The sequence below is a fragment of the Microplitis demolitor genome, chromosome 4 (assembly GCF_026212275.2).
Source record: "Microplitis demolitor isolate Queensland-Clemson2020A chromosome 4, iyMicDemo2.1a, whole genome shotgun sequence".
NCBI classification, from domain to species: domain Eukaryota; kingdom Metazoa; phylum Arthropoda; class Insecta; order Hymenoptera; family Braconidae; genus Microplitis; species Microplitis demolitor.
Window position 1 is genome coordinate 19,936,670 of NC_068548.1, and position 16,549 is coordinate 19,953,218.

The window sequence follows — 16,549 nt, forward strand, 5'->3', positions numbered from 1 at the left end:
TACAAAGACACATTGATCAAGCCGTAACACCACTCCGGTGTATTAGATGGGCGAGATATAGCGACAGTGAGATATCCTCTTGTACCTTTGAGTTTTAAAAAAGTACTTGGGCTTTTATTTCAAACGTTTTCATTATTTCTTATCATATGAGTCTTGACGCTATAATACACTTTTTTGTCTTCTTCAAAATCTTTTTGATCATTACTCTTCTCAATTTGTCAGAGTATCTATATAACTAAATACTTTGGTTATGTTCCTTTTACATCACAAGTTTTGTGCTGATCAGAAAGTGACATTCTGAAAATAAATCGTCAAAATTTTTTGCACAAAGAATTCTCAAATTTTGAACTATTTGGAAGCTTAAGTAAATTTTCAAGTAAATTTTAAAAATTTAAGTCGATTTACTACTTTCTCGCTAATTCGAAGTATCAATAAAATTCCAAAAATTATTAAATTTAAGTTTTAGTATCAAGTTTTCAAAATATTCATCTGAAAGTTTCAATTTATCTTGAATTTAAAAATTCTTTATGCAGACCAATTTTCAGAACTGACTTTGTTTGCAAGAGACTCAATACAAGACACAAAATTTTCAATTGTGTAATAGCGTATACGCTTCGAGTGAATATCACGGAAATTAATTGACGTCATAAAGTTTTGGTTTGTTAGCATAAAATCTATTGACTGGTGATTAGTTAACTAAATTAATAAGTGATTGTCCATTACTAGTTATCAAAATTGAATCACGTCGAGGCTAAGTACTGTTTCGGTATCTGCGGAGCCTCAAAACTAAGAGATAAGTACTGGTGTGTATCCTGGCAGCAGTATAATTACAGTTGTGTTGGTTTATAGATATTAGTTTAGCAGATACTTTTGGACTTGGACGTTGCAAATGTCATTGTGTTTCACGTCTGTTAATCGCACGATTTGCTGTTGTGGGAGTTGATGTTATACTGTATACTCTATGACAATGTTGGTATGGACTTTGTCTCCTTGGCACTCTGGCTAGGTTCTCAGGATGTATTTGTGTTTACAGTGTATAAGACGGGCAAAGGAACTAAGTTTGTAAGTGCTATCTGGAGTATGGTTATAGAGTGTATATGGTAGTATGAGAAGTGAAGTGCAAGGGCCACGAATAAAAGCAGCTGGGGAGAGGGAACTATGTTTGAGTTTGCAAAGCAGTAATAATTGTTTCACCCAAACCTACACAAGATATCCACATAAACCAGACATCCGGTGATAGCAGTTTCCGACGTTCCATTCGATTAATGTGCTTAGTGTACTGAAAATTAGTTTGTATTTTAAAGTATCTCGACATTGCCGATTCAACCTTTATGATTAGTCGCTGCAATTTTATAGTTTTCAATAAACACACATAGTGATTGAGTTAGTCATATGTAATTTTAAATGGGTTTAGGAAAAAGGCATTTGCAAATGGTTTTCTAAAAAATTGTTATTTCATTTTTTTCGTTAAACTCTTTAAATTACAAAAAGGATAATGACCTTGAAGTTAGCCGACGTCTAATAATTTTTGGATTTTTTTAGAAGCGATAAATTATAAAGAAACAAATATTCCAAAAATTTCACCTATAGCTTTTTCAATTTTCTACATGTGCATATTTTTAGTTATTTTTTTTTTGCAATTGATATGTTGAAAAAAAAAATCCAAAAATTTCTGTCTTCTAACTTTGGGATCATGAGGGATAAAAAAAGTCACAACAAGTTATCTAAGATAAGTACATTTTTATGGAAGTGGGGTAAAAAATTTCTGAGGTAAAATAATTTTCAATTTTTTCAAGTAATTTGATTATTTTTGGCGGCAATTGATTTTAAAAATTATTATTTATCACAATATTATGTTAAGAATAAGTAATAGAATTTAAAAAAAAGTTTTTTTGGAAATGTTAGTATTCGTGTAATTTTCAATAGAATAATATGTTACCTGATACTTTGAAATTATCAAGTTTCTTTAAAAATAATAAAGTTTTTGAATCCTGTGCAGATATTTTAGCGTCGAAATCAGCTTAGTGAAAGCTTAAAGTTACTTTAAATATTAAATGATCAAAATCTGCTTAAAAGTTATTTAAAATAATCCGAAAAGTTGCTATTAGTACATGGATTCTCCTCAGCGCCCACGGAAAGTTTTTCTAAGAAATTAAAAAAAAAATTTTTATTATGATTGACGGAAGTAAAATATAATTAGATCAAAAATGAGTAAAATTTTTTTAATGTCAATGGCATTGAAAAAAATTTCAACAAAAAATATGAATCTGTAATCTTTCAATAGCAGGCGAATTCTTTATACCACAAAACTCGAATCCGCTTCTCATCAAAAGAATGTCGCATTACGTGGATTCAAATGCTTTCGGTCGAAATATAGATAACGTATAGTGTATAGTGCGCAGTACATAGAAATGCTTTGGAAAATCTCACAGGAGTCGAATTTCTATGAGAATGTCGATAGTAGTTCGACAACGCTCGTGGGTATTTTTTCGTATTCCGTATTGATAAATAACAAAAATAATAATAATAAAAAACTACATAAAAATCAGCCTAGCTGCTGCATCACTCCGCTTTTGCATTTGATCCTTTTCACAAGATACATTCGCCATAGAGGCATATAACATCTGATTTGTACACTTCCTTTCGCATCACTAGTTTTCTTCTCGAAAACCTTTATATTTTGAAAAAAGGGAGCAGAGAAAAAAAAATAAAAGTAACCTACGTCGTCAATCTTCTTAGCAATATTTTATTCTTAGTCAGCAAATCTATTTGTTCAACCGAACTCAGCAGGCTTTCCTTTCTTTCGATATCAATCGGAGATTAAATGTCATTATGTGTTCAAGTACATGTAAGTCACCTATATATCATGGACAATATGAAAGAACATGGAGGAAATGGACACTTATAAATTTTTTCTGACGGGATCATTTGTTTTATTAACTTCCGCTTTAGTAATTAATTTGGTAAATTAATCAAATTTTATAAAACAACGGTAATAATTAATTGATGTATTAATCACTGAAGGAACTTCCTGTCCCTAAGTAAATTAATGAGCTCAGTTTCTCCTAAATAGCATTTAATCTGTTTTCCGGGAGATTTGTAGTTTAGTTTGCTATCAGAAGACGTACAAGTATCTTAATTTATGATAATTAACTATTTTACAATTGTGTTTTTGAGAATAGTGACAAGTCGGGCTAATAGGCTATCCAAAAATGTTTTGAAAAAATATTTTTTTTTTAATGGCCGTTAGCCATTTCGAGTTACAAATGTTGTAAAGAATTTGAAAAATTTTTTTCTTACGTTTTTACTCTCTAATGACATCGCAAATTATAGAAAGTAGAATTTATTGAAAACACGATGAAAAAAAAATTATTTGAATTTTTTCGAAGCTCCAAGTTTTGCCCGAAAAAATTTTTCTAATAATGGCACTGAAAAAACTTTATTTTCTTTAAATTACAGAAAGTAAAAGATTCAGCGTATTGAAGTTTACAAAAGTGCATTATTTCCTTAACGTCCTCGTTTTACTCGACCTCCGTTAAGATTTCCGCCGCCTTCCATTTGAATGCCGACTGTAAAATTTTTATTTTTTAAAACTTTCACAAGTTTATTAAAGTTAGTAAAGAATAATTATAGTATTTATTTAGTACAATTGAACATTTAAAATATATAAAAGCATTTAAATATTTTGAAAGCCCGCGCTTTTTCCCTCAGTCAAAACTTTTCTTCACAACCCTTATCATCCAATTAAGTACAAGTATTGATTGATTTTTTCAAATGATCGTTTCACTCCGTTCATGTACTTCGCATGATCAAAAGCTGAAGGAAGTTTGAAATAACATTAAATGAAAAAAATAAAACTTTTAAATGATGAAAAACATTTGAAAGTTTTTTTAATCAATCAATTAAAAAACGAATAAAATTGTTTTATAAATCCAATAATTCTGATTAAGCAGAACTATTTTCATTAAACGTAAACCAAAACAATAAACGACAAACGTATTTTTGTATCGCTTGGATATATTCTCAGAATAATCGTTTGAGGTCAAACCAGTATAGTAGCGACCATTCTGAATTTGAATTACGAGCTCAAAACACGGGCAGCGAAAGAGCAAGAGAGAAACGAATGGTTATGCCGAACGGTCGGTCGGCTGATCGAAGGTACATAACCGATAAAGTGAAGCGTAATATCACGTGCCATAAACCATTGGTTAGTAATTCCACTGGCCATTCGATTAATATGTAATATAATAAATGACCAACTAACTGCCCAAAATCTAGTCTTTATTCAATAATGCTCAAAGCCATATGGAAATTATTTATCAAATCTACATTGCTAATCAATTCATTAATTTATATTTACAACAATAATACACAGAACTGATTTCAAATATTATTTACGAAATTACGAAGCATAATTACTCATAAATTAATCCACCCACTTAACGAAATTAATTTTTGAAAACAGAGGAAGGGAAAATGAAATAAACTCTCGATAAAAAAAAAAAACAGTTACTAAAAATTTTTTTCTCGTTGTTTTTTTTTAAATCCCGAATAAAGTTAGCGCCAATGTAACCCAGCTTTGAAGAGATAAAAATTCAAAATGGCGGACATAGAATTCCTAAAAAAAAATTTTTTAAATATCGAGCTACGAAATTTGATTTTTTGACGCAAAATATTTATAATGCCTCACGATTTTTGTGTTACCTCTTATCAATTTTGAAAAAAAAATTTATATGACCTATTTACCCCCTATTACTAAAATAAATTTTTTTAACTTTTGAAATTAGCTTTTATGAAATGGATCAGTAGTTTTAGCCAATAATTTAATCAAATTAATTAGAAGTTAATTAATTGCCGTTAATAAATTAGGGGAATTTGTTTTGTATCAATATTTATATTTTACAAAGCATACATTGCGTTCTCTCGTATAATAATAACAATAATAATAGTAGAAATAATGTACCTTTATAAATTTTACCAATCGCAACAATAATTATAATGAAATATATAATTCAATTAGCAGCAAATTATTGAAAATCGCTGTGTAAAATCCAGGGATCAATAATATTATCATTAATTCTGATAAATATATTTACCCATATTTACGTCAGTTATCGTAGTAAAATATCATTGATCGTCGATTGATATAATTTAGAGTAAATAAATAGCAAAAGTAAAACAAATAATAAAATACCGATCGGAAATAAATTAAATATTGCGTTTGCTAATTGTAACCCTCCCACAATATATTTTTTATACACGTCGTTGTAAATCGATTTTATTTCCCGTAAAATTTCGTGTTTTCATTAAATCCAACCGCAGCCAGAATAAATATTGTCCTTGGGCGTGTGGATCCTCTAAGCGTTTGGTGGTTCCATAAGCTGGTGATTTATCGGACGGCCAAGTATTGTCTTCTCGACTGTTAGTTGTTGCGAGGACCAAAGAGAACGAGAAAGGAAAAAAGATAGCGAGATAAAATTACCATTCTACCCTACCACAAGCCATATAACAGAGTCGCGTAACAGTAGATAGTGTATATATACTGAATAGATGTAGGGATGTGAGAGCTCGAGGCAATGTGGGATGCGTGGAATAAAACAGTGTAATATATGCACACATTGTAAATTTGTTCTCACACAAATTAAATACTTTAGTTAAATATTTTTTATTATTATCAGCTTTAAAGACACCTGTAACCCATTAAACTCGAGTAACTGTAGCTCAGATCCAACTTCATCTACAGTTACTTAAAAGTATGTATACAGTTATTTATAAAAAATATGAGGTAAATAGACGGGTTTAATAGCTAAACAAGACATAAATGAAGTCGATAAAAAAGATTGGGTTTTTTTATAACTCATGTTCTTCTAATGGGACCGTATACAATGCGCTTTATGTCATACACTCAGTGACTGCTGTAACATTTCCGCCGATTGTTGTTGAAAAAAAAAATTTTTTTTTAATGGTATGCTTGCATTAATGCTGTGGGATATATTTTTTTTGTTGAATCGATACACAATACGTCATTGTGTTGCTCTTATGACCGTGTATCGGTAGCATTAGTTCGGGAGGTTCAGTGTAAGGTTGTGTTCCCTCGAAAAATTTTATGGTGAAAAATGCGTGTCGACTTAACCTCGAAGTACTTTTTTTATGACAATATAAGAGTTAGGTTGTTATCTTATGGATGTTGAGAAAAATTCTTGTATAAATAGCCGCATAAATTTTGTTTTATATTTTTCATGTTACTATTAAATCCATATTGAAAAATAATATATATTTATTATTTTTAAATTCAATTGAATTTTAAATTTATTTTATTTTTACTGAAACTTTACAAGTGAAACGATAGAATAAAATAGTGTTTGTTATTAAATTCTTATAAATAAGATTAAGTATTTTTCCGAAATACTACAGTAATTTAGATTTATTCCTTTAAATTTTTATAAGTTATTGAGATGAAAATTTATAGCTTGCTTAAAAAATACAAGTAAATTTATTGATTCTAGTTTAATTTTCCATAAGTAAAATTTCTAACAGATTTCGGTGTTTGAGATTTTAACAAACATTTATGATGTCAAAATCTAGTTATCGATAACTTGATAAAACTTTTTGATAGTCACAAGAATCAACTCAATCGACCAAGTAATTTTAAAGAAAGATTTAAAAGATCAATTACTTTCTCATCGTTTATTAAATTACTGATCCGATTAATTTAAAAATCTTGTTATAATCAAATCTTGATAAACTCATTCCGTTAATGTAAAAATTTAGGAATGAAAATTTGAAAAATTAAATAAATATTTTTTATTTGATTTTTTTTTATGAATGTGAATGTAGCCAACATGACAAATTTAAAATCATAAATAATTAGAGTATATAATTTTAAAAAATATATTTATAAAAAATGCGTTGATTTAAAAATTTTTTAAATGCCCATTTTTTAAAAATTTAATTTTATTAATTATTTACTCTATTTATTTATAATTTTAAATTTGTCGTCTGCTACAATCATACTCACATTTTTTTAACCCCATAATTTTTTGAATTTTTTGTTACCCCCCTTCAGTATCGCTCTCTAAATTTTACTTCCTCTTGAATAAATATTACAAATAGAAATATCAATTATTGTCAGTAAATAATGATAGATGATAAATAAACAAGCAAATAGACGATACATATAACTGTAATCGATAAAAATAAAATTGTTTGCGTATTTAATTAATCCATATTAAACAACGATTTTTATCTCTAATATACCATCGTTAAAATAAATACAGAAAATAAAAATGAGTCGAGTAGGGTAACAGAGAGAGAAAGAGAGATAACGAAAGAAGAGCGAGAGAAGAGTACACTCATCGAGTGATAAGGTCCATGAGTGAATGGGTGTAATACAAAAGCTTTTATATACATATAGATACCAGCTATTTAGCATATCTCCACCACAACTTTACAGCACTTAGTTCCGTGATACCTTCTTCACAGCCATCACCCTTACATACTACTAAACTACTATTATTATATCTTAACATCTATATACCTATATATTGTTGAACCTCCTTCTTTTCCGCTACTCATTCTCTTAACCGCTCTATTTGCTGCACTCCTGTAATTTGCTCGAGATTCCGCGTTTGAATTTTACCTCTACTACATTTAACATTACTCTCTTTATCCTTTTCCATTGTAATGCTTCCTTTTTCTTCTCTTATTTTTTTCCATCTTCGTATTCTTTTCTTCTTCTCTTCTCGTTACTTCAATACATTAATTCCAGCTCTATATTATGTACTACCACAATTTCCACAAATATATGCATAGCATCCTACCAATTGTGTGCACCGATATTAAAAAATTCAAAAGCTTACATTTACACATTTAATATCAGTGCATACATAAAACAGCACACATTCAACACGTTTCCTGAATTTGGTATGCCCGGATTAACCTCATTTTCAAATGATAGTTTTCAACTAGCATTGTCATCGAGTCTAACCGATATAACACCACTATTTCCACTATTTCTACCACCATTACCACCAGTATCCCAAAATCCAGACAACTCGAGCCCTTTCTTCTATAGATCCTACCTTGCATTACACTACAGTACACAAGTATTGTAACAGCAACAGTAGTAGTAACAGCAACAGCAACATCAACATCAACCTATTCTCTATTATCCATTTCCGTATCTACTTTGGTTTAAAGTTTACACCATACTGTCGTGGTTAAAGCGGCGACTATTTCAAACTACTCTATAGCGAAATACAAAATAATTTATCGAGTGAAAACCAGCCTGCCATACCCACACCCATACCCGAGCATTGCAAGTAACATGGGCAACTGTACTTGTTCTGATTACCGCACGACAATTGTTGTCAAGACTGTCATTGCTGTTTAATACTTTTTTTAAATTCAATTATCCACAAATAAATTATGTCTATGAATATATGTATGAATGTAGCTATAGATACATAGATAGATAAATGTATAGTTTTAAATTCATGAACCATTAAATACAGATGTTGAATAGTTGGATCTAGTTCTGCAACGACACTAGTTCAAGTGCCAAATTGAGGTTTTCATTTTTTATTTTTATTATCCTATTGAAAGTTTTGTTCTTTATGCACTAAGATAAGTCTTATAAATTACACTAGATATATATGCATTTTAGTATTATTTTCACAAACTAAATAAATGGCTGTCAAAATTTTAGATTATTAATTTGAATAATTAAAATAATACTTTTAGAAATTTACCGAATAGAATTTCAATTTTTAATTAAAATAGCTGAATATTGATGAATAAATAAATGTGTTATGTGATGCGAGAGATAAAATGGGATATTTATTGAAAATATTTTCCACACGAATAGAAATACTAATTTAAATTGATAGACACACAAACTTTTCGCTTTTCTTGTTTCCAACAAGATTCACCGAGTACTGATAATAAACATCGGAAAAACCGGGGGTTAGAAATAGGAAAAGGAATAAATAAATTAAAAAAAAAAAAAAAAAAAAAAAAAAAAAAAAAAGAAAAAACAAATAAAAAAATGGCTGAAATGAGCGTGTGATCGATCGAGGCTGACGTGACCCAGTTTTGTTTTTACGAAAAAGTAAAAAAAGAGCAAATAATGCTCGTGAGTTTTCTGCAGCCGCAGGGGACCAAAGAAATGTGTCGCGTTATGTTTTCACATATAAGACTCTAGTGTATTAAACACAGCATAAAAGAACATCCAAATGGTTTTTTTTTACTTTTTTTCGTTACAATTCAAAAAATAATAACTAAAAATCGACATTATTCTTTTTCTTCATACATTTAAATTTCAAGTTTTAATTTCACTAATTAATTCAAAGCCTAAACCCACCGTTACTTTTACTTTTTTTTTTTTACTTGCATTATGAAAAGTAAAATGAAAAATTAAATAACTACTAATTACGGCACTAATTTGAACAGGAGTTAAAACAGAATTTGACGTCTAAGTGAAAATAAAATAAAACCAAACAAATATCTCTCACGTCGACGTAATTAAATGCTATTCCAATTTAACAGCAAGCAGCGAAAAAAGGAAAAGGAAAAAAAAATTTGAAATAATAAAAGGATAATGTGCGAAGGAAAAATAAAATTAAAAAGGGAAAAAAAAGTTCTACACACGGCACAATGGCTATTACTTCAACTACCATGACTCATTCAGTTTAACGCAAGCGACAACGAGCTAAGTAATGGGTCTCTACAGAATTTTTCCAACCACAGCACCTGGAGTTACGAAGCTAAAATGCCAAGCTGTGATCTAGGTTCATGATTTTTTATGCAATATCGCAATATCGTAATAAAAGATAAAATTAGTTTAAATTAAAAAGTATCGGGTCATAAACTACGCGTTATTGATTTTTTTTTTTTTTTTTTTTTTTTTTTTTTTTTTTCACTTAAAACTTTATCTTATGGGCGTAAAATTAATTTACATCCTTGTCATAGAGTAATTCTGGGATAATTATAAATATAATTTTAATTAAGAAGAAAATTCATCAGCAAAAATAATGAACGTTAAAGCGGCAGTCATTTAGTGTTTTTTGTTATTTTTATATTTTTTATAAAAAGTAAACATATACGAAGTGTAGTGTAGGTATGGCTTGCTCATTCTTTTTCATCTTTTAGTTCTTACCGGTCTTGGCAATCTAAATGGGAATCTTATCAGTGTAGCCCCGGATTTACAAATATCTTTTGAAACATTGCACACGAGTTTTCTCGTACGTGAAAATTTATATCTAGTTGTTAAGAAAATAGCATTGCTATGGGACATTTTGTCATGCTAGCCTTTACCTAAAAACCTTGTCAGAGAAAGAAGACAACAAAATAACTATACGCGAGAAAAAGAAGGAAGAAAGAGAGAGAGGAAGAGGAAGAGAGACTGAGAGAAATGAAACTAAAGAGGTAGGATAAATTGTAGACGAGTTATTACGCTATCTCCGAGGACATTTTGTTACGGGTATAAAGGCACGTAAATTACCTTCATCTCATGTTTGGAGAAAAATAAACGTTTATATAAAATAAAAGTAAACATTAGAGTTACTTTGAAATGTTATTATTGTTTTATTATGCAACAATTTTACCATGACAAAAAAATTATTATTTTAAACTCGTCTTTTGTGCACTGAAAATAACTTTATATATTTTTTAGTACACACTCATACGGCTAATTAAAGTAGTGTAATCATGGGAAAGCTCAAGCAGAATAGAGCTCGAGCAGAATATTCTTCAGCAATTTCCAGTTAAATATATTTTTAATTTTTTTGCTGGAAAATTACATCAATGATAACAATTCTTACTAAAATTTAAAAGTGTCCCGTTTTGTCTGGAATCAAAAAAAAAATTTTCCAATGACAACCAAAAATGAATCTTATTTTTTTAAAACAAAAATCAAGTCTAAAAAAATTGACGTATTTAAGCCAAAAAAGTTTATCTCTTGGGAGCCCTTATTTTCCGGGCCTTCGGTACCTCAGTAAAAATAAATTTTTTATAAGTGCGTCCGATAAATCACTAGATAATTAAACGTTTGAAAAATACCAGGGAAAGAAAAAAAAATATATTTTCTTAACAATAACTACTTGTTAACGTTAAGTGATCTCATAATAAATTTCGCCACGTTTTTTTTATTACACCATTTCGATTTACGGGAAAGAGTAAATCTATGACAGAGTGATAAAACAGCCGAGGAGAGGGTCTGGCTGGTTGGTTGGTTAGTTAGTTGGTTCGTTGGATGGTTGGATGGGCTGAGTTTAGTCGGGTTGGGTTGAGCTGAGCTGTAGGTGCTTCAAGGCAATGCTTGTATATTTCCTGGGGTCACTGGACTTAGACGTGTAGAGGGAAAAAAGAAAAATCATTAACCCCGGGTGTCGTTAGAGTGTTTTTTTACTTTTTTATTCCAAAGAATAGCCGAGCACGGGGGCACAGTGAGGACGCCAAGGCGAGAACGCGCTACGTGGACACAGAGTTAAAACAAGATACTTTAGAGTAGCTGTAATGGCGTGGGAGGTTGATAGAGACAAAGAAATATGGGGATGGGTTGTGTGTGTAGGTGAGGGTGCGGATGAGGGTAAGGGTGAAAAAAAAAAGAAAAAAAAGGAATGGGTAGATGGAAAAATGAAAAGCGACGTGGTGCAACGGTGCTGCATTCAAAGAGTCAACGTACAGAGGGCTAGTGTACGTGCCAGGTGACACGGGTTTTTTTAAAATCACCGACGAGCTTCAAGAGCTTGAGCACTCTGCACGGATGATGCTGTTGGTACCACTACTGCTACTGTTACTGCTTTACTGGTACTAGTACTGGTACTGGTACTGGTGTTGATGGTTGCGAGGTAAAAACTGACATTCCAAGAGCCGTGTTTACAAGAGAGCTTCAGTACTCTGACGAATATACGCTTCAAGAATTAGCAGTTAACAGTTGGTATTAAGAAAAAATATGAAACTTTCATGAAAGACATGAAAGACATGACAAATAAATTGTAAATATGACAGTTTTGATTTAAGAATATATAATAAGATTTTTGTTGAGAAAATTAAGGCCAAAAAATTATATAGTTGAGTGAAATACAATTTCCGAAGGAAAAATATTCATAATGAAATTTTGGAATTTATAAAACTAGCTAACATTGTTAGATAAAAATTTTTATAACACATCTATAGAAAATATTTTTTTCTTAAAAAAATTTTAGTCATTTATAAGCTGTCATTAGAATTTTTTTTTAATTTAATAAATAATGAACATTTTTCTACGAAGAAATTTAATAAAAGAATGAATGAGACAGTTATCATGGGTAATTACATTAATAAAATTGAATAGTATAGTGATAATAAATTAAATGAAGGAATGAAACTGTTTTAATTATCAGTAATATCGTCATCGGGAATACGTGATGGATGTCGTTAGGGAGCTGAAGTAAATGCTGTAAGAAGTAACGGAAAAAAGAAATAAAACTGAGAAACTAAAGAGTAAAAGACAAACCCTGTTCGTCTTCAGGATAGCAGTAACGTGCTCCGGGTACCAAGAGACAGATGAAAAATGTTTTCAAGAGTCTTCCCTTTCATCCCCGTCACATTTTAAAGTCCAAACATTCCAAATCATTCTTTCTACTTTCAAACATACTCGTTTTATTATTTGCTTTTTTTTTTTTTTTCTACTTCATTTTTATCTGTTCCATACTTTTTATTTTAGATTCGTAACGTATATTCGTGAATGAATATTCTACTCGAGCAAAAGCTTTGTATAAAGAATATTTTTTTAAATATGTCGTCTGTATTTTCAACTCTACGCAAAATAAATATTCACGTGTAATATATATTACATACAATATATATATGTAGGGTTTTATGAACGAAAAAAGGATTATATATTTGCATATTTTCTTCTATACACTTTTTACAAAATGTTAATATTAAATTTTTTTTTTTATTTCAAACAAATCAGATTGTATTACCTAGCCTGTAAATATTTGAAAATATTTAAGTAATATTCATGATTTTATATTTGGCTGTTACGTAAAAAAAAAATAATTAATTACATTTAAAATATTGAATGCTTATTTTTGCTGAGATAATACAAACAAATAAATAAAAATGAAACTGGGAATACATATTCCCAAAGATAATTCAAAAATAAAATCAAACATGTACGTAGGGGTGAGTTGGCTACAATGGGTTATTCTGTCGTCTGTCAAAAAATTAAATAAATTTTGAATCACTGGGTTAACTTTGGCTCATGTTGTTGTGACATAGGCACTGCATAAAACAGATCTTTAAAATTATGATTCTGTTTTAATTAATTTTCGAATAAATAAAATTTTGAAAATATTTTGACGTTCTCTGAGTATGTGAAGGTTTTAGAAAAAAAATTTATTGTTTAACATAAATAATTTTTTAAAAATATATTACATAAAATTAGCCGATTTTTTTGAATTACCCAAATATACATAAATTTGTATTTGGTGTTTAAAATTTGATTATATATTTATATACAGTAAGTATAATTATATCACTGAGAATATAAAGTTAAATATTCATTAATAAATAAAATATACTAATTTACATATGAAATTATAAAGACATATAATGTTAAGATATTCGAAACTGATTTACAAGTCTTGATGTATACGGGAAGTAGTAACGGCAACGTCGTCGTCAAACTTTGTAATTATTGAAGTTTCCCTGAATTCTTGGTAAAAGTTTCGTAACTTGAATCAAGGATTACGGTTTCGGAAGGGCCTAATCAAACTCATTCCCGGTGCTTCTATTCTCACGAGTCTTATCTGCGTGAATAGACGAATCGGATCGTATTCCGTTTAGTTAACCTAAATTGGGCTCCACACTGGTGCCTATAGTTCTCGGCTACGAGTTATTGTAGACTGCTAGATAATCGTTTCATGCATGATATAATAATACCTCTATGCGGAGTTTCATGTAGATAGCAAGAAAATAACGCACGGGGGTTTAAATAGGCTGAATTAACTTGTAAATTCAAATTTTAATTTTAAAAAATGTCTAATGCTTTATTTCCATTGACAAACGAGAAATTTAAAGATTTATGATTGATGATAATAGTATTCATTATTAATTCAACATAATTTATTACATGAATTCATAATACTTTGAATAAATTGTCTTTTAATGCCAATGAAGCACGAAATAAATTTCTCTTTTTATTTATCGCTTCAAAATTACTATTTCTGTGAAATAAAAATTTAGATCTATTTATCAGATCCCATTAGACAAGTTGAGATCTAATTCTTGTGCAAATCAAATGAAGTTTTTCTCAGAGATTTTTAAATTTCTTTGCAATCAAATTCGAAATTATCATCCATATATTTATCAAATATATCAGATTATTATCAAGTATCCGGGGCTCAATGGATTACCTACACAGAAAAAAAAATATCTGTTGCTGCAACAGGACTGATCTTGTAGCTGCTACAGGGCCTATTCCTGTTGCAGCAATAGTTCTTTTTTTTTCGTGTAATAAATTAAGCAAACTAAAAATTAAAATTCATAAAAAATAATTACAGATTCGTTTAAATAAATAAAAACTAATAGCACACGGTAATTAAAATTAATGTAGATAAATTATTCCCTTGAGTACTCTTATACCCCGGTATCGACTGCGGTATAATAATAAAAATAAATTTGTATTGTTGGATTGAGGTCACATATAATATCAAAAAGTGTGTTAACGAAATGAGAAAAGCCTCACAATAGCTTTGACACACTCGACTTAATAATTGAGTAGACGGGACTTGAGAGTTTAAGTTTAGTGCCGAGTGCGCACAATTTTACGTCACAGTCTTATGTAGCTTTTTCTTTCATCCTAAGCTAAACCTCTTTAAAGGCTTTTTGTACTAACGCGGAGATGGTGTAAGCCCTCAAGTGCATCTCATCCACGTGCTGTACTGCTTTAATACGTCAGTCAGTTTCATCTTGTTCGACTTAATCTTTTTCGTTTTATTTTCATTCCATCTCTTCATCTCCGTATAAATTTACATCAACGTGTCTGCGTCTCTTCCTTTTCCTCAATCGATCGCTGCCGGTGCCGTATCTTTTTTATTCTTATTTGTAGCTCGTTAAACTCGATCGAATTTGTAAGAATTCGATAAAGAAACTTTCCGGCCAATTCCCCAGAGGCTAAGGCGCTAGCAAAAGGAAAAAAATTTAAAAGAGAAAGCTTGCGGGAAATCGAGTGGACTAGGACGTGTTCAGTGTTCGGAGAACTATCAGCAGAGCGGGCAAAAGTGAAGAATAAGAACGAGAACAAGAACAAGAACAAGAATAAGATGAAAATGAAGAAAGAAAAAACCAGGGGAGGTCTGAACCAGAAACGAGGTCTGTGAAAGCCCGATTGGAGAAAGAGGCAGAGAGTAAAATTGCCAATCGTCAGCAGAAATGATCAAAGACGAAATATTAATGATTGATGCAATTCCAACTTGGCTTCTATCAATTTACTTTAACAGAGTAGTAGCTAATAGAGTGAGAGGAAATACGAGTAGCTGAGTATACAATTAGGATAAATTAAAATCATATTAAATATTTAAATACTTTTGAGTATTTTGTTTATTTCTCATCAAACTTTCTTAAACAAATCAGCCAAGGCCTTAATTTAATCTTAATTATCAACGGTAGTTTTCTCAGTATCAACAAAATGAGATTGATGAAAAGGTTCACTTTGAATTTGAATAATTTACTTTTTTTATCTCTCTACACAGATAATTTTTCAGTAAATATTCATGCACTAATTATATTAAAAATAATCCTTCATTTTTTTTTTCTCTTTGCAATAAATTTATTCCGGCAGATATTTCAGACTAGTCTAGAATTATTTTCAGTTTAAAAAAATTTTATAACCACTATAAGGTGCTCTAGTGATTCCATAACTTCAGTGCTGGTTAACTTCCTATGAACGATTTAAAAGAAAAATTCTGTCCTCCCGTTTTGCCTCTTCTCCTTCTTCTATATTATTTTATATTTTTGATTTAGAGTTACATTGTAAATGTAATGGTCAGTAAATTCTTAAAGTAAATCAACAAATCAGATGCGCGCATCCGCAAGAGATAGTGCGGTAACTTGACACGTGTCGCATAACCCAGTCAGCATTCTCTTCTCACCGAGCAATGAGAATCCAGGAGACTGAGTAGAGGGAAAGACCGAGACAGGTTGAGTATCATCGTTATAATCCACGTATAAAGCTCAGCGAAATTGTATCATAGCAACCAACGAATCTGCCAAGTAGATCCGTCGTCTACTGTGAGTTATGTGACCTTTCGAATCATATATGAGTCTAACTGAGTCTATATATATCTATATAAGCGCAAGTGAGATAGAATAAGCAATGCGCAACTGCGCTATAAACCATCCATCTCAGCGATTACGATTGAATCAGGGATAATACGGGATGTTCCCGTTTTCGATGCTCATACAATAACACACGTATATAATTCAGACACACTACTTGGTATATATATGATGAGACGGACACTGTCGATTTAACCGAGCATTTATCAATCAACGTTAAATG

The 16,549-nt window shown here is 30.3% G+C and overlaps 1 long non-coding RNA gene across 1 annotated transcript in view; it reads left to right on the plus strand.

The window, feature by feature from the left end:
* Positions 1-16,549, plus strand: part of LOC128667631 (uncharacterized) — a 176,292-nt gene that overhangs the window by 136,752 nt on the left and 22,991 nt on the right. The gene's annotated exons all lie outside the window — the stretch shown is intronic.